Raw genomic sequence first — 24,115 nt, 5'->3', positions numbered from 1 at the left:
ACTACCGCGAGCTAAACAAAATTACGGTCAAAAACCGTTACCCCCTGCCGTTAGTGCCTGAACTTTTCCAAAGACTTGGTGCTGCCCTCATTTTTACTAAGCTGGATCTTCGGGGTGCTTATAATTTGATCCGTATACGGGAGGGTCATGAATGGAAGACTGCCTTCCGTACACGTTTTGGGCATTTTGAGTACCTGGTGATGCCCTTCGGACTTTGCAATGCCCCCGCCACGTTCCAGCACTTTATCAATGATGTCTTTCGAGATTTCCTGGACCTGTTTGTTGTGGTGTACCTTGATGATATACTAATTTTTTCTTCCTCCTTAGTTGACCATCGCAGACACGTCAGAAATGTTCTGGCCCGCCTTCGACAACATGGACTTTACGCCAAGGCTGAAAAGTGCGAATTCGAACGCCAGAGCATCCAATTTTTGGGCCTGATTATATCCACTGAGGGTATCAAGATGGACCCTCAAAAAGTCGCAGCCATCCTGGATTGGCCAGCTCCCAGTGATAAGAAAGGCATCCAACGTTTCGTAGGTTTTGCGAACTTTTACAGAAAATTTATCAAGGGTTTCTCAGCAATCATCTCCCCCATCACCCAGTTCACCAAGCAAGGCGTCAGGTTCCAGTGGTCTTCTGAGGCCCAAACTGCTTTCGAGACCCTGAAAAAGTTATTTACCTCCGCATCTGTCTTGAAACACCCTGATTCGGCCCAACCATATGTTCTTGAGGTGGATGCGTCAGAGACGGCAGTCGGGGCCATACTTTCCCAGAGACAGGGACCTAAAGCTCTGTTGTACCCTGTCGCCTTCTTCTCTCGTAAATTGTCCAGTGCGGAGAAGAACTACGATGTCGGGGATCGCGAACTCCTAGCGATCAAAGCGGCCTTAGAAGAATGGAGGTATCTTCTGGAAGGGGCCGCACACCCAATATTAATCTACACGGACCATAAGAACCTTGAATATCTGAGAACGGCAAAGAGACTAAAACCACGGCAGGCCAGATGGGCACTTTTTTTCTCCCGATTCACCTTTCATTTGACATACAGACCAGGATCAAAGAACATAAAACCAGATGCGTTGTCACGCATGTTTAGCAAACCTCAAGAAACTTCCCCGCCCGATACAATCTTGTCTCCTGGCAACTTTCTTCTGTTGCAAGGAAACTTAATCAATCAAATTAAGCAAGCTTCAGTAGGTAACCCTTCCCCACTCGGGACCGTTCTGTTGGCAAGGGATGGGCTACTCTGGCACGGAGACAAGGTCTTTGTGCCAGAAAGCCTGCGAGTCCCCACCTTGGGGTTGTGCCACGACCACAAGCTTGCGGGACATTTTGGTACGAATAAGACGTCCGAACTGTTGCAACGAACATTCTGGTGGCCCGAGATACAGAAAGACTGTAAAAAGTATGTGGAGTCATGTACCACGTGTATCCGTAACAAGAACAGCAGGTCTAAGGCCTGGGGCCTACTCAAGCCACTGCCGGTTCCAAGCAGACCGTGGCAGATGATTTCCATCGATTTTATTGTGGAGTTGCCGCCATCTGGGGGCTATAATACCATCTTTGTGGTTGTTGACCGCTTATCCAAGATGGCCCACTTTCTACCTATGAAAGGCACTCCTTCTGCACAGGAGACCGCACAGGTCTTCATCAAAGAAATCATAAGACTTCACGGAGCACCGGCAAACATAGTCTCCGACAGAGGGGTCCAGTTCACCTCTAGGTTCTGGAGGTCATTATGTGAATCCCTGGGGATCGAACTTTCATTTTCATCAGCTTACCATCCGCAGACGAATGGACAGACGGAGAGGACCAATCAGACTCTCGAACAATATCTTCGCTGTTTTTCTTCTTTCTCCCAAGACGATTGGATGCACTTACTTCCTCTGGCCGAATTCGCCTATAACAACTCCTCCCACTCTGCCACCAAGCAATCGCCCTTCTTTGCAAATTATGGGTTTCACCCATCCTTTTTGTTCAACTCGATTCCTGAATGCTCAGTACCTGCCGTCCTTGAAACAGTGGACTTCTTTAATACCAACAACAAAGTGTTACAGGAAACAATGGCCAAGACCCAGGCTTACAACAAAGAAGTTTTTGATAGAAGGAGAAGAGGGGAATTAATACTAGATCCAGGCGACCAAGTTTGGTTGGCAACCACTAATCTGAAACTCGCTTGTCCCTCGAAAAAGTTAGGACCTAAGTTTCTGGGACCATTCCCTGTGAAGAGGCGAATCAATAATGTCGCTTATGAACTCGAGTTACCAGACTCCTTAAGGGTCCATCCCGTATTCCATGTAACCCTGCTAAAACCTGCTGTGTCTAATCCATTCCCTGATCGAGACGTTGGCCCACCTGAACCTGTGCTTGTGAACGGCGAGGAAGAATTTGTAGTAGAAGCGGTACTAGATTGCAGAAGAAGGAGGAATCAGGTTCAATACCTAATCAAGTGGCAGGGATACGGACCGGAGAACAACTCGTGGGAACCGGAAGACAATATTCACGCCCAAAGGCTCGTTCAAGCTTTCAAGAACTCTCATCCTGACAAGTTGGCTAGATTGGGCATCCGGAGGCTGCCCATTAGGAGGGGGCAATGTCAGGAAGGGCATGCCAGCACCCAAAATGGCGGCCATAGGGGTCGAGCTGGGTCTTCAGCTTCCACAGGAGCGCCGTTAGCGCGCGTGCGCGCTCCCGTGCGCGTGCGTGCTCCCGTGCGCGCGCCCGCGCGTGCGCGTGCACGTGCGGGCGCCGCGGCGTGCACTCTCTGAGTGTTTTTGGCGCCAGACAGGCTATTTAGGCTGGCCTCTTCTTGGACTCAGGTGCTGTCCGTTCTATAGCGTTTGGCTAAACCTACCTAGTAACCTGTATCCTGTTTCCTGTACCGTTGACCCGACCCGGCTTGCCTTTGATATCCCTGCTCTCCGCCTGCACCGACCCGGCTTGTTTTGGACCCTGCTTTCGCCTACTGATTCTGCTACTCTGCTGCCAGCCCAATACCGACCCAGCCTGCCCTGTGACCTCGCTTCCGGCTTCCGCCTGTGTTCCAGACGTATCCGATAGTGCATGACCCGGCTTGACCACTTCCTCTACCCGCTGACAGTTGCCTGGGACTACCACCTGCACCTGTGCCTCTCCGCTACCTGCTCAGCAACTCCAGCTTAGCGACTCACCAGCGATCCTGCAAGGCACTCGTGCGACTTTGTACTTTGGAGTCTCCTGTCCACTTTACCAGGAGCTCGGAGTCAGAGCTGCAAGGGAGGCCGTCTTCCGCACATCAGGCTCTTACCGTCAGGGGCGTGACATGTAGTGAGGGCAGTTAAAGTTTATCTGCAGGCTACGGCTCAGATACGTAAAACAGATGTTTTGTTCATTATACCAGATGGTCCTAAAAGGGGCCAACCGGTATCAAAATCCACCATTGCCAGGTGGATTCATCAAGTGATTAGTAAAGCTTATGATTTAAGAAAGGAGGTTCCTCCCTTTCCTGTTAAGGTGCACTCGACCAGAGCGATTAGTTCCTCATGAGCAGTGCATCACCAGGCTTCAATGGCTCAGCTCTGTAAGGCTGCAACTTGGTCTTCAGTCCATACGTTTACAAAATTCTATCAAATAGATGTGGGAGGACATGAGGATTCTGCCTTTGGGCGTAGTGTGCTGCAGGCAGTGGTCTAGGGCTTCTTGTCCGTGGGTGGCCTGATGGATCTGTGTCTCTCACCCTTCATATTGAGCATTGCTCTGGGACATCCCACTATGTAATGACTAAAGGCTCAGTGTCCCATGGTGTACGATAAAGAAAGTAGGATTTTTGAATAACAGCTTACCTGTAAAATCGTTTTCTTTAAGTACACCACGGGACACAGAGGTCCCCTCCCTTCTATGAGATACTTACTGCTTTGCTACAAAAACTGAGGTACTTCCTGTATGGGCGGAGTTATATGGAGGGGAACTTGTTCTCATAGGTTGTGCCAGTGTCCAATCACCTCTGGTAACCATACAACCCCACTATGTAATGACTAAAGGCTCTGTGTCCCGTGGTGTACTCAAAGAAAAGGATTTTACAGGTAAGCTGTTCTTCAAAAATCCTACTTTTCTCCCACACTATAAACAAGCATAGTGTCCACAGGTTGCAAAGGGAGGTGGTTTAAGTGTTGCTGATAGATGAACGGATTTTCCCAGGTGGGGTTATTAGGCAGCTAGTGTAGAAGAATATAATACCATGTAGTAAAAAATTATATTTATTCACATGATAAAAAAATCGGGCAAGAATGAAATAGCAAAAGTGGATAGAATATGAGCTATGACAAGTACACAGTCAGCGTTTACATAGATATGCAATACAGTACACAAATAGTGTTTATACAGCCAAAAATATGTATTGTAGCATAAACAATCTAACGAACGTTTCGACCTACAAGGTCTTCTTCAGAGAATTGTGTAACTAAAAGGGAACACATATTGATTAGACATCTCATAGTCATTCAAATAATAGGAGGTACACTTTTAGAATTTGCGTCTACTTTTACAAAAAAACCTATGAAATAGGAAAACAATATATGAAAAAGAGACAGTATGTTCTATATTTATATACAAAACAATAATAATTACCTTGGTAAGGTGTCTCAGTGTTAATACTGTGAGCCTGTAGAGCAGCAACGCATCGCCCACTCAAAGATGATCCACAACCCAGGCAATAAATCGGATCTCCACGCTGAATAAGACCCCTTGCTCGACACCACAGGGGGTCACCCCCAAACAGGGCCGGGTCAAAGATGGAAAGACCATGCAAAAACCCAGGAGGGGTGTGGAATTGTTGGCAGAAGGGAAGAAGTTTAATAAAGAGGCCTGTAAGCAGAATAGCAACATTGGTACTCTGAATTGTATATTTGTACATACATATACAGGCGTATATTAAGGGATATAGTTGTTAAGGCTCTGGAGTGGAAGGTAGAAGTTGACAGAGTAAACCTTATGAGGCTTAAAAAGAATAAGAAATAAATGCTCAGGAGTGCTAGATTGCAAATTTAAAATAATATGTCTCAAAAATAAAGAAACAAAGTTCTCCCTAAAGAGGGAAAAAAAAAGAAGGGGAAGAGGAAAGAGAGAGCAAGGACATGGAAAAAAAAAAAAAAAAGTGTTGCTGATAGAAGGGCCTGTATATGATAGTCTACCCCAGGTAGTTTGGTAAACATTTGTTTTCTTGATTTTCCCTGTTTTCTTTTGTACATATGTCCAGCTTTACTATGAATTTCAGAACTATCAGCAAGCATTGGACACTGACGAACTATGTGGCCTGCTTGTCCACAGCGGAAACATTTAGGCTGGGTTCACACTAGTGCGATGTGGGAACCCTGCGAATCCACTGCAGGTTCCCGCATCGCACCCGACTCGCTCAGCAGTTCACACTGCCATATGCTAACTGCTGGGGAGTGTCATACAACATTAACGACACCGCCATTTCACCCAATCCGATTCGATTCTGGTGCGGCCCAAAAAAAGGGTCCTGTGCACGTTTGGTCCGAATGTGGTGCGATCTCAGCCATTCTATCTGTATGGCTGAAATCGCATTGCACGGACATCGCATGAGATTTGCACTGCAGTGTCGGGCGAATCACATGCGATATCACACAGCGCACTAGTTTGAACCGTCTCTAAATGTGGAAGAGAGGTTTATCACTGGAGGTTTTATCAGTAGATAGAGCTCTAGGCTGTGGGAGTGTACCCACTTTGTTGTTTTTAGCAACAGTCTATTTTTTGTGCTCAACCAAGGAACTCTGTTTATACCGGAGGTCCGCCCACCCCTGCAAAAAACTAAAAGCCAGCTGTTACACATACTGCAGCTGCTAACTTTTAATATTAGGACACTTACCTGTCCTGGAGTCCAGCGATGTCAGCACAGATTAACTTCACTACCGGTAACGGGACACCAGTAGTGAAGCATGGCTAGACGCCGTGTCCCTACTCGCGCATGGGCAGGGCACTGATGTGCTCTCCTACTGGCCCGGCGGTGGGGGAAGGAGGTGGGAGCCGAGCTGTTGACGTAATTTGCCACGGCCCGGGCTCCCGGAAGTGGTTACAGGATACCTGTCCTGTTAAACCGCTGTATGGTCTTGGCCACAGTGCTGCTGCTCAGTTTCAGGGTCTTTGCAATCTTCTTATGTAGATCAACAATTATTTTTTTCAGATCCTCAGAGAGTTCTTTGCCATGAGGTGCCATGTTGAACTTCCAGTGACCAGTATGAGAGAGCGATGACATCAAATTTAACACACCTGTTCCCCATTCAAACCTGAGACCTTGTAACACTAACAAGTCACATGACACCGGGGAGGAAAAATGGCTAACTGAGCCCAATTTGGACATTTTCACTTAGGGTGTACTCACTTTTGTTGCCAGCAGTTTAGACATTAATGGTTGTGTGTTGAGTTATTTTGAGGGGACAAGAAAGTGTAATTTCTTCAGTGTAATCACATGAAAACATAAAATAAAATATTTACAAAAAATATGAGGGGTGTATTCACCTCCCAAGAATCCTTGCCATACCTCTGCTCTTCTTGATGACCTCGTCCTCGTGGCAGAGAGAGAGAGCAATGCAGCCATATTGGAAAAGGGCAAAACAAACACTACATAACAGGAGTATACACTTGAAAAAATGGGCAAGGAAATTAATACATCACTACATTTAATTTAAAGGTGGACTCTTGGATAAGAAAATGTTGTCTAAATAGAAGAGGCATGTACTATATATTCTTACATGCATGATGGTGTGTTTTGCGTCATTTTTCCAGATCTGTGCAGTAATCTAGCCACTTCAGCTCCAGGCCTTTTCTGGCACTTTTTGTTCACAAGTAAAAAAGTCTTTATTTATTGCTAAAAAGGTATTTAGAACCCCCATATATATATATATATATATATATATATATATATATATATATATATATATATATATATATAGCGCCCACTACCTTTTGGTATGCGTAGAAATAGGGTTTTATTGTTTTTAAACTGCCAGTGCAGGCAAATCTAGTCAGGCCTGTGCCTTATGCCAGGCCTGGTTGTTTTGATCTGAGACTGGGAGTGTCAGTGTGGCAGTGGGTGTGGCCACCTGTGCTCTAGTCCTGAGGCGCCTCCCCTGTCTCTGGGGAGAATGTACAGAGAAGAAGGCAGGGCCTGGGATTGGAGTGGCAGGCAGCTTGTATGGCAGCTCTGACCAATCCCCAACTAGGGTTGGCAGGGGGCGGGCCTGCTATATAGGCCGAGGTAACGTGCCACTGGGGGGGGAGTCCTGACAGGAAACAAGATGGAGCAGTAGTATATTTGGTGCTGAGGAGAAAGTCCTGGATGAGGACCACTTTTCTTAAAATACAGCATAGGAGGAATTCAAGATCAAAAGAAAGAAGTTACCGCTGGACTGTGCGGTTGAACCATGTCTCTTCCATGGAACGGGGACCATAGAGAAGGTCAGTGGGTACATGACAGCAAGTGATAGGACCGGAGGAGTCTATTGAAGAGGCTTGTGAATATCTGCTGTTGCCCCTAGTAACTGAAAGCCACAAGAGGGTGTTGCACGATCAGTCTTATACAGCATGATGTTACAAGGAGAGACTCTAAATTTAATGTGAAAGGCTGTGGCAGGGGAACTCAGTCTTTCCTTCACTGGACTATTTGGGCCTAGTAGTCCGGCAGTTACCATTTGCTATTAGAAGGACTGTGGGGTCGGAGGGGGTGTGTGTGAGGATACGCTGCTCTGGACACAGGGCCAGCATTTGGATAACTGTTATCACCACAGAGAGTCATTCAGAGTGACTTCTCACAAGAAATTCTTTAAAGTAATATTCTGCAGGAATCAGTGCAGCACACAATGGAGCAATAGTCTGCAGTGACGCAGCTCACTAAACTACAATCTTTGCTGTGCCTTATCTTCAGAATGTAAATTACCAATGTGCTAATATCTATGGGCATCCCATGTCATTACACCCTACCCAACTCTACCCAAGTTAACCCTACAAGCAAGTGACTCTTCATTGTGTCTAAAGAATGAGAAATGGAGGGTCAGACAACAGGATGATGTGTGGGTCTTTTGAACTTGGCAGTATAAGCACCGCTATATATATATATATAGTGGCAGAGCGAGGTTCTGTCCCAATGATATTGAAGTGGACACAGAGTCTGCATATCGGCTGAGTGCAGAGCTTAAATTTTAAAACAGGGAACTGCTCTGACAGTTTTCTCCGATTTATTTATCTCTACAAGGGGCTCTGTGGCTTGGAGATTCCTCAGAGATATGGGTGGGACAGGATCTCCAACCCTGTGTCCGGGTCTTAGAGACAGGGGCACACAGCTCATATAATGAAGGGCTGGGGAGAGCAGAAGTGGAGGAAGGTGAAGTGTGTGCAGCGGTGGCTACTGGTCTCTGTGTTGAGACAGACGCTGTGTACGGACAGACGCTGTGGGCGTTGAAGGGCTTCAAAGCCATGTGCACCCAAGACTGGGGGTCTGGAGGAGCTGCTGGTTTAAGGGACCAGTTCCTATGGCAGCAGTGCTCTCGAGGAGTAGCCAGGTGGGCTAGTATTTTTCAGTTGTTTCTGATCATCGTTTAAACCCCTGCTTTGTTTTGTTTTCCTCCTTTAATAAACGTGGGCTACCAGGCCCTTAACGTTATATGCCTGTTTGGTGTTGACTCACTGCACGAAAATGCATCTACCACAAGAGCTAACAACCCCCAATGTCACAATATATATATATTTAGCAGAGACCCTAGAGAATAAAATGCAGATTGTTTCAATTTTTTATGTCAAACAGTATTTGCGTAGCGTTTTTTCAAACATAATGTTTTGGGAAGAAATACACTTTAATGAATTTTGATGCAAAAAAACACAATCCATAACCCAATTATTTGGTAATGTATAAAAGATAATGTTCCGCTGCACCTAACATGTCAAGCTTTAAAATTGCTTACACTCCTGGAATGGCGACGGACTATCATACCTAAAAAGCTCCATAGGCGATGCTTTAAAAATGTTTACAGGTTACCTGTTTAGAGTAACAGAGGAGATCTAGCACTAGAAATATTCCTCTCACTCTAACATTCAAGGCAATACCTCACATGTGTGGTGCCAACACAGTTTATGTATGCATGTGCGACTTAGTCTGAGGGATGGAGGCGATTAAAAAAAAAATGTTTTTGTTTTCAAGAATCCACTTTAACTATTCATAGACTGTCATGCTGCATGGTAGATTCATTTTCAGCTATTCGATATGTACTCTTATAATATATTTTTATGCATTTTGAGATACGGTATATTGTATATGATTTGGAACCATTTGCATTTTGCATAACTATGCATTAACTTTTAGATTGTGAGCTTTGACTGGCAAACCATTTAGGGCTAATTCACACTCTGTGAGGTGACCAGATTTTTACTGCACTGTCAAACACTGGTCACCACTAGGACACACAGAAAGTAATTCATTTCTGTGTGGCCTATTCATACTGCAATGCAGCTCAGAGCTGTGGTGAAGTGAGCTGCAACTAAATGCAGACATGTAGCGTAACAAGGATCACACATCACCTTACAGCAACATAGCGCATCATGCTGCTGTACAGCGACATGAACAATGTCATGCGTCACTTTTTTGCACTTTCAACTTTCAATTTCAACAACAAAAAATAGAGCTCTGTTAGACAGCTGTTCGTTTAGAGTGAACTAGCTGAATACCCGGCGTTGCCCGGTCTTCCTATCTTAACCCTTTGGGGAGGAAAATCATAGTAATATAAATATACCCATCTTTTATATAAGGGTGTAGTTAAGGGTTAATTTAACTGTCATATATTTTTATTTGGCATATAAGTAATATGTGTACCAGGTATTATTGAAATATCTCCAGGCGTACAGAAGTTATGTGGGAACATACATTTCCCATTGATTTGCATGGGACTTTAAACAAAAACCCCGACCCTCACAAATGGGGGTAGTTAAGGGATAAATTAACTATCCTATAGTTTAAGTGGACATATAAGTAACATGTGACCAAGTGTTATCGAAATATCTACAGCCGTTTGGAAGTTATGAAGTAACATGTATTTCCCATAGAGTTGAATGGGACTTTAAAGGAAAACCCCGACCATGGCAAATGGGGGTGGGTAAGGGTTAAACCACCTATCCTATGTTTGTTGCTGACATATAAGTAACATGTGTGCCAAGTTTCATGTTAATATCTTAGCCGTTTGGACGTGATGCTGGAACATACATACATACACACACACACACACGTTGAGTTTTATATATATAGATTCAGCCTTAGACAATTTTGTGTCTTTCTACATTTTGTATTGTTAATAAAATATTTGTATATTTTTGTATTCCCTATTGTAAAGCGCAATGTACTATGACAACTGTATATAAATTACAGATAATACAGGGTGCTTCTAAAATACAAAGCCTTCGCTATGAACAGCATACTTAAAGCGGAGTCTTGCCGGGAAAAAATTTAAATAAAAGCCAGCAGCTACAAATACTGCAGCTACTGACTTTTAAAACAAGGATACTTACCTGTCCAGCAGGGCACTTGAGATGTCCTCATCCAAAGCCGACCAGTCCCTTGGCTCCGGGTGAAGGCGCCAGCATCTTAAAGCGGAGTTCCACCCAAAAATGGAACCTCCGCTTTTCCTGTTCCTCCCCCTCCAGGTATTTGCTCCCACTTCCGGCGATAGATCGCCACAGATTCCACGGCAATCTACACCATGTCTGGCCCCTCCTCCCCCCCCCACGCTGTCATCTGGGAGACACACAGTTTCCAGAAGACAGCAGGGACCAGTGTGGACACGCAGCGTGACTTGCACATGCGCAGCAGGGAACCAGGCCGCAAGGCTTTACTTCCTGAATCCCTTACTGAAGATGCCGGCGCCTGCACCGGGAGCCGAGGAACAGTTTGGCTTTGGGTAAGGACATCGTGGGCGCCCGGGACAGGTAAGTGTCCTAATATTAAAAGTCAGCATTTGTAGCTGCTGTCTTTAAAAAAAAATTTTTGGGCGGAACTCCCCTTTAACCGCTTAAGGACCGCCACACTCCTATTTGCGTCAGCAGAATGGCACGGACAGGCATATGGGCGTACAGGTATGTCCCGTTTAAGATTCTGCCGTGAGGTTACGCTCGCGACCCTGCTGCAAGCTCCATGAGCCCGACCGTGGGTCCAGCGGACTCGACCGGCGCGGGGATACCCGTGATGGTCTCACAGAGAGATAGAGTGGGGAGATGCTAATATAAACAAGCATCTCCCCACTCTGCCTAGTGACAATGACACTGATCTCCGCTCTGTGTAATTGGAGCGGAGATCAGTGTCATGTCACACACAGCCCATCCCCCCTACAGTAAAGTATGGTGTCAAAAGTGTCTGATGTGTCTGTCATAATGTTACAGTCACGATAAAAATCGCTGATCGCCGCCATTACTAGTAAAAAATAATTATTAATAAAAATGTCATAAAACTATCCCCTATTTTGCAGACACTATAAATTTTGCGCAAACCAATCAATAAACGCTTATTGCGTTTTTTTTTTTACAAAAATATGTAGAAGAATACATATCGGCCTAAACTGGGGAAAAAATATGTTTTTTTTATATATTTTTGGGAGGATATGTATTATAGCAAAAAGTAAAAAATCAAAAAAAAAAATCTAAATTGTCGCTCTATTTTTGTTTTTAAAGCAAAAAAAAAACAAAAACGCAGAGGTGTTCAAATACCACCAAAAGAAAGCTCAATTTGTGGGAAAAAAAGGATGGAAATTCTGTTTGGGAACCACGTCGCACGACCGTGCAATTGTCAGTTAAAGCGACGCAGTGCCGAATCGCAAAAAGTGGCCTGGTCTTTGACCAGCGAAATGGTCCGGGGCTGAAGTGGTTAAGTAAGGGAATCAGGCCTTGCAGCTTCACGGCCTGGTTCCCTACTGCGCATTCGCAAGTCGTGCTGCACATTCTGAATAGTCCCTGCTGTCTTCTGGGACCTGTGTGTCTCCCAGAAGACAGCGGATTCTGCGAGAGCATATACCTGTGAGGAACTGGATCTGCTGTGGGTGTCATTACAAATTTAACAACACCCCAAAAGGTTGGCAAGCTCAACGGATTGCATGGTACAAAACGACCATGCAATGCAGTTGTGGTGTGGCTCCAAAAAAGGTGCCTACACTTTTGTGGTGCGATGCAGTGTAATTTAAGCCCATTTAATATTAAAGAGCTCAAATCGCCTCTCACTCAATAGCATGTGAATTGCATAGGAATGTGGTGCGGTTCCTGTGTGATTCACATGCAGATTATTGTGTGAACAGGGGCTAAAAGTGAAATCTACATATAACAATCTTATTATCAGGACATGATCATGTAAAGCGAAAGTATTTTTATTAAGCTTTTTATGTATTTTGTATGACTTTATATGATTTTATATGACTTTCACTTTGTATGTGTTTGCTATTTTATGTTTTTTATTTATGTATAATATGTGGAGATTAGAAAGTTAGCTGGCATATGGAGCTCTCAGTAGTTCAATGCTTTTTTTGTCTGAAAGTGACAGTGAAAGGAAACTTCTACATTTTTAGATTTGAGTTTTCATTAGAACAGGAATATATGATAAATCTTCTAATGGGGAAACTGGTTCTGGTGACAACCAGGGATTCATTCACTTTGAAGGGATTTTCTCTCACCTCATGTTTTGGCTATGGGACAGGAAGTGGAGAGAAACAGGGAGAATGGGACACATTTGGCAAAAAAAAATAAAACTGACAGGGGTTATAACCCTCTATCCAAAATGGAAAAAAATAGCTTTGCTTTTATTTCTACTTTGACCACTGTTGAGATATAATTGCTACGTTCCTTTATTTTGATGAATCAGCCAAAACAGGTACAGGGGTAAAGCACAACCATTAGGTAGCACTACAAAGCAGCAAGGGAAGCCTGCATGTGCATACATTTGGCGGTTCCCTTATAGATATCCAGTGATACATAGGGAAAAGGTTCTTTAAAATATGACACATTACATTTTCATAATTTTTTATTAAATTCAAGATTTTACATGTGTATTAAAAAATGGAAAGATATCACCATTCTACAGCTATTGTTATCTTGTTTATTTGTTGACAGATTTCTTTTCACAGCGAAGCTCCCTCACACAGAGTGATCGATCTCTCTTGGTGTTTAGAGGATAAAGATTTAATCTAGCACCACTGGAAATCGGTTATGATGGTGGGCAAAAAGCATCTCCTGGATTACACCTCAAAACCTGGTACCTGCTCAGCTTGAAACGCAGAAGAAAATAAAATGTGAGATGAATAGTTAACTGGAGGCGCATGCGTGAGGCTGACTAGTCAGTACATGGCTGCTTAGCGCTCTGCACCTACCGGGACCCGACAGCCTCGATACACCGAGTCATGGCAGCATTCCGTATTCCCAAGGTATCCTGACACTCCAGCAACCCACAAAAAAATCCTAAATGAGTTCCGTAGAAAACTCACTGACTTATATCAAGATACCCATACATTCGACCAAACACGCCTAGACACTTTATTATCCCCTATTCAACTCCCTCCATTTCCACTGCACAACAGGAAACCCTTGACAAACCTATCATAGATTTAGAAGTCCAAACAGCAATAAAAACTCTGAAACCACACAAATGCCCAGGCCCTCACAGCTTTTCACAAGAAAAGGAGAGATGGTGCAAGGACCAACTAAGTAGAGTCTGCAATAAGTCCCAAAAGTAGGTTAATAACAATGGGCCAGATCCACGTAGCGTATCCTAGTAACGCTACGCCGCCGCAACTTTGAGAGGCAAATGCTGTATTCACAAAGCATGCAACCTGGCAGGCCGCAGGAAAAGGAGGATGAGAGAGCGACCCCCCCTCCTGAATCGTACCAGGCCACATGCCCTCAACATTGGGAGGATGCTTTGGGGGTCTGTGACCCCTCAAAGCACCATTTGCCCCATGTTGATGGGGACAAGGGCCTCATACCCACAACCCTTGCCCGGTGGTTGTGGGGGGTTTATCGGAATCTGGAAGACCAGATTCTGGAAGTCACAGACCCCCAAAGCATCCTCCCATGTTGAGGGCATGTGGTCTGGTATGGTTCAGGAGGGGGGGCTATCCCGCCCCCCCTCTTTTCCTGCAGCCTGCCAGGTTGCGTGCTCGGATGAAGGGTCTGGTATGAATATTTGGGGGGAACACCACGTCATTTTTTTTTGATTTGGGATGGAGTTCACCTTAATATCCATACCAGACCTGAAGGGCCTGGTAATTGAATTTGGGGGGACCCCCACGCATTTTTTTTCTCAATGACATTCAATGCCTTTTTTCTGTATTCTCCGATAATTCATTATAGCCGCGAGTGGTTTTAAATGACTTTTTTTCCTTCAGAAATGACAGTTTGTGCAGGGACAGTTCTAAGCACGGGAAACAAGTGCTGCTTTACAGGCATACTTTACGCACCCCCTAGGTACGAATTCTAAAGAAATATTTCACTTTTATTGTTTCACTTTAAGCATTATTAAAATCACTGCTCCCGGATTTTTTTGCATTGATACATGTCCCCTGGGGCAGGACCCATGTCCCTAAACACTTTTTAGGACAATAACTTGCATATAAGCCTTTAAAATTAGCACTTTAGATTTCTCCCATAGACTTTTACAGGGTGTTCCGCGGCTTTTCGAATTTGCCGCAAAGACACCCCAAATTGTTCGCTGTTCAGGGGAACGGGCGAACAGGCAATGTTCGAGTCGTACATGAGTTTGACTCTAACTCAAAGCTCATCCCTATTGGGCATATAGGAATTAAGGGTCCGGGGTCACTCTGCAGTCCACAATGTAAGTAGCTGAGACCAAAGATCACAGTAACCAGGCGCAGGAAGGTGGAACAGCGGTAGTACCTCTATGGGTATCCGGAAGGCTTGATGGGCTGCACGACGTGTAGTCTCTATGGTGTCCGGAAGCTGGAGACAGGAACCGGAAGTGCGTCTGATGGCTTTTCAGCTACCTACTACAAACGCTTTAAAACCTTATTATCGCCCCTTAGGGCTCTTTCACACGGAGCGGATCCGTATTGATCCGCTCCGTTAGCCCGTTTGGCTCATCGGGGATTCCTCCGTTAATCCCCGCTGAGCTGTCGGCGGACAGGGCGGTCCCCGCACACAGTGCAGAGACCGCCCTGTCTCTCCTCCACTCTCCCCTATGGGGAATCGGATGAATACGGACCGTGTATAAATAGGGTTTTCTTCCGTCCGCAAAAGCGGATCTTTGCGGACGCGGATGGTTGCGGACGTTAGCGGATGCATCATCCGCTAACGTCTGCGATCCCATAGGGATACATTACAAGTCCGTAAACGGACTTGTAATAAACGGACCGTTTGTACGTACGTGTGAAAGGGCCCTTATGGTTGAAGCCTTCAATTATATCCTCAAAGAACCTTTTGGTCTGAAATATTTAACATACTCTCTACCATGTTCGATTCCACTTTACTTCCTGATCCAACGGTAGCTCTTTTGAATAATAAACCACAAACTTTAACACACTTTCAATTCAAACTCCAATTATACTTAACCACTGCAGCAAAACAATCCATAGCTAAAGCCTGGAAATCATCCACACTATGCATAGTGTTGGTTAAACATAGAGTAACACAGGCAATGATTCATGCTAAAACTGAAGCGATCTTACTAGACAAACTTTCTAAATTCGAATCACTGTGGCTTCCATGGATAAACCACCATTTACCACCAGGCTTTGATTGCTCACTTCTATTACCCTGAGGACACCTACCATCCACTATCATACTTTTATTCCTAATCGATATATTGCTAGTTGAAACACTGATCCCCTCTGTAGACCCCTCCCCTTCTCCAACTCCCCTTCATACCTCGTTCCTCCCCTTCCACCTATTATACCTTTGTTCTTAATATTCATTCTACCTATGACCTATCAATCCTCTAATACATCAGAACCCAAGTCAATAGAGGTCACCCACTCATTCCTTTACAATAAACCCATAATGGGTACAATTGAGATAGTTGGGTCTATTACTTCTATCTCCAGGACATGCCAAGCCATATAGACAGATCTTGGCCGTGGTTGAATAGACCCCTCGCCCAACTATCCCATATATAACCTTTCTATGAACCAACAGGTTACATTGTTGTTATTAATCCTTTGTTTATGTTAAATTATAAATAGCTGTCCTCTTTTTTTTTTTAAATCCTAATTCAACTCTGTTGATTGTTTGTGTAAGCTATAGACTGCTAATATACATAGCTAATACCCGTTATAAAATAGCAAATAACACTTGTTCTTCCTTAATTGATTATTGAGAAGCCTTACTACCTATACCTGTATATATTATTTATTTTCAAAATCTGTACTAATAACATGTACTGTATAATTCTCAATAAAATATTTGAAAAGAGATTAATAGTTAACAATTTGCTTTACTGGGTTTAATTTGTAATCCTATATTTGCTGCACATTTTAACCCCAGACGGACTTACCCCCTAATGACCAGGCCATTTTTTGCGATACGGCACTGCATCGCCTTAACTGATAATTACGCGGTCATGCGACGCTGTACCCAAACACAATTGATGCCCTTTTTTCCCACAAATAGAGCTTTCTTTTGATGGTATTAAATCACCTCTACAGTTTTTTTACTTTTTGCTCTATAAACAAAAAAAGACTGACAATTTAGAAGAAAAAAAACACCTTTGTGCTATAATACATATCCAAAACATGTATTCCTTTAGGCCAATATGTATTCTGCTACATATTTTTGGTAGAAAATCCCAATAAGTGTATATTGATTGGTTTGAGCAAAAGTTACAGCGTCTTCAAAATAGGGAAAATATTTAGGGGCTTTTTATTTTTTTAATTGTTTTTACTAGTAATGGCAGCGATCAGCGATTTTTAGCGGGACATTGCGACATTGCGGTGGACAAATCTAACTCTAAGTGACACTTTTTTATTGACCAGTGACACCAATACAGTGAACAGTGCGATAAAAATGCACTGATCACTGTATAAATGACACTGGCAGGGAATGGGTTAACACTAGGGGGCCATCAAGTGTTCCCTAGGGAGGTGTTTCTAACTATCAGTGGGATATACTGACTGGAAGTAGAGAGAAATCGCTGTAGCTGATCACTGATTTCTTTCTCCTCCCCTGTCCGAACGGGATTTCGCCTTGTTTACATAGGCAGATCTCGGTTCTGCCTCTCCACTGCAATCGCGGGTGGCCAGTGGACATCGAGTCTGCCGGACTCGCAGGCGAGCTTCCCCAGCGCACGCCTGAAGTACCAGACTGACATACAGGTATGTTGGTTTGCAGTCGATCCACCTTGCCGCAGTATACTGTATATGCGGAAGGCGGTCGGCAAATGGTTTTAATCACTGGTCATTTTTATTTTTTCCCAGGCTGGCATATTATTGACTTCACACCAACTCCACATGCGTTAACACAATGGTGCAAGTGAGATGGTTTCTCATTGCAATCACAAAAATGGAAGAAGTCACAGCTTATACTACCAGAGGTCACACCAGGGCTTTTTTTCAGGGGGAACTTGGTGGAACTCAATTCCATCACCTCTGGCTCAGACCTTTTGGTGCTTGCTCACCACAATGACTTGTAAACACAGAAGTCTGGTTTCTGTGTTTACAAGTGACAGCTCTGCACTCTGTATGTAATGCAATCCTGGTACTTAATGACCCTTTAAGACCCTCCTATTGTTTTCCTGAAATTTGACGGCAGTATCCGAGAGCCGAGCGATTGATCGGCTGGTCAGGTAAGTGTCCATTTATTAAAAGTCAGAAGCTGCAGTATTTGTAGCTGCTGGTTTTTAATATATTTTTCTCTTTCGTTCATAGACGGACACAGCTTTCATTGACCTTAGGGTTATGCTTCTTCCTACCAGGAGATTTAGGCAGAATTCTACAGCACTTAAGGTGTTAAAAACTTTCCTTCATGCCGCTCCTCCCAGGGGGCGTGGCTCCCCCAGGCATAACCCACACCCTGCTCTAGCAGCTTCAGTTTGTTTCTGCCTAACCGTCAGGAGAGTCAGGCTCTCTCTCTCTGGAGTTTTTTCTTGCAAATTTTTTCTTGTGATTGTTTCTTGTGAGTTTTTTCTCGCTTTTTATTATTTTTGTTCCTGCTTTTTTTGAATCCTGCGATTCTTCTATCAACAGCCGACTGGGTGACAGGCTGGGTCCTCGACCCTTGTAGTCCCCCCAGGTTCGGCCTTCGAGCGTGTGCCGGCCCTCAGCTCCGCTTTGGGACATCCACGACAGGCCCCGTTGCTCCAGGGGCGGCCGGGGAACTTCGGTTCTAGGGCACACATATGACCGGTCTCTATGGCCTTGTCACAGTGTGTCTGGCCGACAGCCATGCCGTTCGTGGACGTTGGTTCTGTCTGGGATACCTCCAGCCGGGTAGTCGCAGGACAGGTTAATAGTGGCCCCTTACTCAGGTAAGTGGTCTGGCTGGAATGTTTCCCTTGGGAGGTCGACTGAGGGTTTTTCCCTGCTTTCCTCTCTCCCTTATTCCTCTCCCTCCTTCCCCCTTTGGGTGACGGCTGTGCAGGGTTTTTTTTTCTCTGGGGCTCATTTTCACTGGCCGTGGTATGGCTGGGGCTGTTCTGTGTCGCTGCAGGGGTCTGTGGTGGACATTCCGGGCATTTTGCTGTGTGCTGTTTTAGTGTACTGTCATTTTTGGGTACTCTGTCTTTTTAAAACTGCGCCACGGCGGCCATTTTGCCGGAGCCGCGCTTGTATTATTCGGCGGCCATTTTTCTTGTGGCCAGCGCTGTTTTCAGCTCTAGTTCGGCCTCTAGTGGCCGTTTCGGCGGGGAAAAAAGACTGCGAATCCTCTGAGGGGACAGACGCTGTGCTGCAGCTTCTCCTCAGCACACACTTGCCTTCACAGACCGCACTGTACCAGGGGGGTGGTGAGTCTCAGGGGGCCCCATACTGTGCTCTAGCGGCCGGGAGGTGACCTGTGGGGACTTTTTTCCTGCCCTTGGCAGTGGGGGATGAGACGGCAGCTGCAATATGGAGCCTGAATCAGGCCCCTCATTCCTTACAATGCCGGAATTAACCCTTAGCGCCCCTTCCCCTGCCACATCTGTTAAGGCGGTGTCGGCTGTCCTGGAGTCCTTTCTCACCAGGTTTGAAGCAGCCAGTGCTCGGTTGGGGGGTAAAAAGCGCCCCCCCCCCGGAGGCTGTTTCTGGGGAAATCTCTGACGCAGAATCTGACAACGCTATTGCTGCTTCTGGTTCTGTCATGTCAGAGGATGCGGGCTTAACCCACATGGACAGTGAGGATGACTCTGCTACGGAGTCGGCTGACAAGGAATTTGTTGGAGCTCTTATTACTGCGGTGCGTGAGACTCTTCACTTAGAGGAGGTGGCGGAGACACCAGCAGTGTCAGTCCCTTTTGGATTCCGCAAACCACCGTGTACCGCTAAAGTATTCCCCTGTGTTCCTTATTTGGACAATATGTTGTATAGGGAATGGAATACACCGCAAAATGTTTTTACGGTTCCTAAATGCTTTGCTACCTGTTACCCCCTGGAGGAGGAGTTTTTAAAAAAGTGGGTCACTCCTCCGTCAGTGGACCCTCCTGTGTCCAGACTGAGCAAGGCTACTACGTTGCCTGTGGAGGGGGCTCCTGCTTTCAAGGACCCCGCTGATAGGAGAGTGGAGGCCGTGGCCCGCTCCCTGTTCTCGGTAGTGGGTTCGGTGGTGAGGCCGGCTCTGGCCGGAGCCCTGGTGGCTCAGACGCTGACTGAAAGGGCGAAGCTCCTGCTGCAGGAGCTGGAGGTCCAGGGTGCTTCCGAGTCCTCTAGGGACCTGGCTGAACAGTTGGTTCAGGGTCAGAAGTTTCTCTGCGAGGCGGCTATGGATTTGATTCCTTTGCTTTCCAGGGCTTCCGTCTATGCAGTGGTCCTGCGCCGCCTTATATGGCTGAAGTGCTGGTCGGCTGACCAGTCTTCAAAAAAGGCCTTGGTGGATTTGCCCTTTAAGGGCGGGCAGCTTTTTGGGGCATCCCTGGATGACATCATTAAGGATGCCACGGGAGGTAAGAGCACGTTGCTCCCTCAGTCTGGGAAGGGTAAGGAACCTCGCCGCAAGCAAGGTCCTACTTTTACTACCCCTAAGCGTTTTTTTTGTGCGCCCAGCGCGGCTGGAAACGGTCCGCAAGGTGCAAAAGCCCCTGCTGCCGGGCGTAAGCGCCCCTGGTTCAACAAACCCAACAAGCCTGCGGACAAGCCTGCTTCCGCATGAAGGTCTGCCCCCGCCCGGGTCTCGGGTGGGGGGACGGCTTCACGAATATGCGGATCGGTGGAATTCTCTTCTATCCGACCGTTGGGTTTGCGAGGTGGTTGCCTCGGGGTACAAGATAGAGTTTATTTCTTGTCCCCCAAACAGATTTTTTCCCTCCAACCTCCAGCTTCCTCCGGATCGTCGGCTAGCCCTGTCCGGGGCTGTCCAGGATCTTCTGGACAGGGGGGTGGTTGTGATAGGATAATTCTTCCCCTGTGATCAGTCAAACTTCAAGTGTTCCAGAAGCAAGATAGCTTTATTTCAGTTACACCGGTATAACTGGATGGAGGTCTACATGCCAAGTGAAAAAGCAAAAGTCCCATACAGACACGAGGTGTATGACCTTCTTATATGGTCAACAGAAAGTGTACTATTGGCTTAAAGACCACCGGTGGCTCATGACGCAAACAGCTTTATTGCCAATCACAGTGTCTCTTTACAACGTTTGATTTAAGGAAGTAAAAAAACAATAGAACAAGAAGAGCTAAAGCAACGTGTCCTTAGAAGCCATTACAGAAACTGGACTCCATTTTACATTTTTATAAATAGTCACACAATGCACATAGAAAACTTTTCCAACAGGTTGTGCCGGTCCCCTCGCTGGAACGGTTTCGGGGGTTCTAAACCAGGTACTGAAGGACCGGGGCCTGTCGGGCCCAGTTATCTCTACCATGCTGCATGCACGGAAGTCCACTTCTCGAAAAATTTACCATTGTACATGGAAAGCATACATCTCTATGTGTGAGGAGATGAAGTGGCACCCCCGTACTTACGTGGTGTTCCGGATCCTGCTGTTCCTACAGCGGGGAGTGGACCAGGTTCTTGCCTTGAGCACGATCAAGAGCCAGATTTCTGCTCTGGCTGTTTATTTTCAGCGTCCCTTGGCAGAGCACTCTTTGGTTCGCACGTTTGTGCAGGGGGTCTGGCATGTGGCCCCCCCGATGCGCCCTCCGCTGCCTTCTTGGGACTTGAATTTGGTCCTCTCGGCGCTTCAGCGTGCCCCCTTTGAGGACATTCGGGAGATCCCTTTGCTGACTTTGTCGCAGAAGGTGGTCTTTCTGGTAGCTATTACCTCTATCAGACGAGTGTCTGAACTGGCGGCCTTGTCTTGCAAGGCCCCCTACTTGGTCATCCATCAGGATAAGGCGGTGCTGCGCCCGCGGCCTTCTTTTCTTCCGAAGGTCGTTTCGGCCTTTCACATTAACGAGGACATTGTTGTTCCATCATTATGTCCTCAGCCGAAGAACCCGAAGGAAGCCATTTTACATTCTCTGGATGTGGTTCGGGCCCTTCGAGTTTACTTGTCGGCGACAGCTCCGTTCCGGAAGTCGGACTCGCTGTTCGTGTCTGTGTCCGGTCCCAGTAAGGGCCTGGCAGTCTCGTCGGCCACCATTTCCAGGTGGATCCGACAGGTTGTCCTTCAGGCCTATGCCCTGAAGGGGCGGGCGCCTCCCTTTCGGGTCACGGCGCATTCGACCAGGGTGATCGGGGCCTCCTGGGCTTTCCGACATCAAGCCTCTGTGTTACAAGTGTGTAAGGCTGCGACCTGGTCGTCGGTCCACACTTTTTCAAAGTTTTATAAGGTGGATGTGAGTGCATCTTCTGATGCCTCCTTCGGCCGCAGGGTGTTACAGGCGGCAGTTTAAGGTTGGAGTTCCTCCGTTGAGTAACTCCGGTTTTGTTTTGGGTGTAACCTGTTGTTTGCTATGTTATTTTTCCCACCCCTCGAATTTTTTGACACTGCTTGGGGACGTCCCTAAGGTCAATGAAGGCTGTGTCCGTCTATGAACGAAAGAGAAAAAAGGATTTTTGTACTCACCTTAAAATCCATTTCTCTGAGTTCATAGACGGACACAGCACCCACCCCTCCTTGGTTTGTACTGCTTGTTACGAACTGAAGCTGCTAGAGCAGGGTGTGGGTTATGCCTGGGGGAGCCACGCCCCCTGGGAGGAGCGGCATGAAAGAAAGTTTTTAACACCTTAAGTGCTGTAGAATTCTGCCTAAATCTCCTGGTAGGAAGAAGCATAACCCTAAGGTCAATGAAGGCTGTGTCCGTCTATGAACTCAGAGAAATGAATTTTACGGTGAGTACAAAAATCCTTTTTTTTAGGTGGACTTTAAGTTCTAGCACCTATTTTTTGAGATGAAAAGCCCTGGATCAAACTATTATTAGAACATGGTGGAGTTGAATTCTGTTTACAGACTTAGACAAAATTAAACGAGGTCTATCAAATGGTTTAATATTCAATCCCATCTAATTACCCCACCATTATATATTTAGAGACTTTAGCAAATGAAACAGATAATAGGGAATGGTTGATCTTGCCTCTTTACCGTGTCGTCTCTATTCCTCTTTTTTCTCACCTTCTTTTATTTAAAGATGGACTCTTGGATAGGCAAATGTTGTCTAAATAGAAGAGGCACATACTATAAATTTTTACATGACTAGTGTAGTCCAGTTACCCCAACCTTACTACCTTTTACACTTAACACCTGCAAGGAAATAATATCTGTTTCCAGTCCCAACGGTCAGATAAGCCCCCTGCAGGAATGTAAGCTGGTACACCCGACTCCGAAATGTCTACGACAGTCTTTGATTAGCCCCTTGGCAGACAATAGAGAGGTGCGACCATCAACATAGGTGCAATGATGAAAGGATTAGCAATCTGTTGGAGATTATATGGACAATATCGCCCCCCAGAGGCTAAATATGGCACAACAATCACGAACAAGGATGTGAGTCATGGAAGTGCAACGATTGGTCGAACATCAGATGGGCGGGCAAATGGGAGGTAGTGTGACTGAGTAATGAGTGAGGTTTTGTAAAAAGGAGTTTGGAAGACAGAGCTCAGTCTATTCTCTTCGAGGCAAGCTTACCATGAGGTTGTGTCTACGTCATCCTGGGACTCTGCTTCTGACGGCCATATTGGGCCTAGCCATGTGGCCGAGGCCTTCTCGATTTAACCAGTGAGGGTCACAGATAGGAGTGTTAAGTATCTTTTATTATTATTATTGTTGATATAGATATAGACTGTATCTGATATCTGTTGTTAGAATGTGATATTCCTACTTTGAAGGAAATATATGTAACTGGTTTTATTCAAATGCGTCTGTCTTTATAACTAGCATTATAGCCTTAGCCTAATACAAACTCAGATTAGAGGATATTAGCAAACAAGGGACTCATGCCCATTAATACAGATGCAATAGTTATATATAATATAGGTTAAATAATATATACTTATTATTGCATGATTGATACTTCAACACCCCAACCACTTAAACCTACTCCTAACATTGAAGAGACACACAGAGTTTTTGGAGTATAAATGGCCACAACAGCCTATTTATTAATAAAATAATTGAATAATTTCAAATAACATTTTGTAACAAAACAACTTTTTAAACACCTGCCTGTTGCTCTTTGACGGCACCCCGAACTTCACATTTCCACCACCACACATTTTTACCATACCAGGCCTCCAGCCGTATAACCAGCTCGGAGACAACCCCTTCATCCCGCAGTGCCACCATAAGCATATTCCAGTAGACACTGTTCCACTGGAATAACCCCAGAGGGGCCCATACCACAGATACGCCCCCCACCACTTCCATCATCTCTGTTATCTGCCACCATCAAAGACCAAGGACACCGCCACAGCTCGCAAGGATAACACCTTACCCTTAAGGGCCCCTCCACACTCGCAGGGCCCGCTGAATCCTGTCCTGAAGACCCAACGCCCACAGATCTATACTGTGACAAAAAGT

Source organism: Rana temporaria, chromosome 2, assembly GCF_905171775.1.
Source record: "Rana temporaria chromosome 2, aRanTem1.1, whole genome shotgun sequence".
In the NCBI taxonomy this organism is placed as follows: domain Eukaryota; kingdom Metazoa; phylum Chordata; class Amphibia; order Anura; family Ranidae; genus Rana; species Rana temporaria.
The sequence above is the reverse complement of the archived record's forward strand: the minus strand, read 5'-3'. Positions refer to the sequence as shown.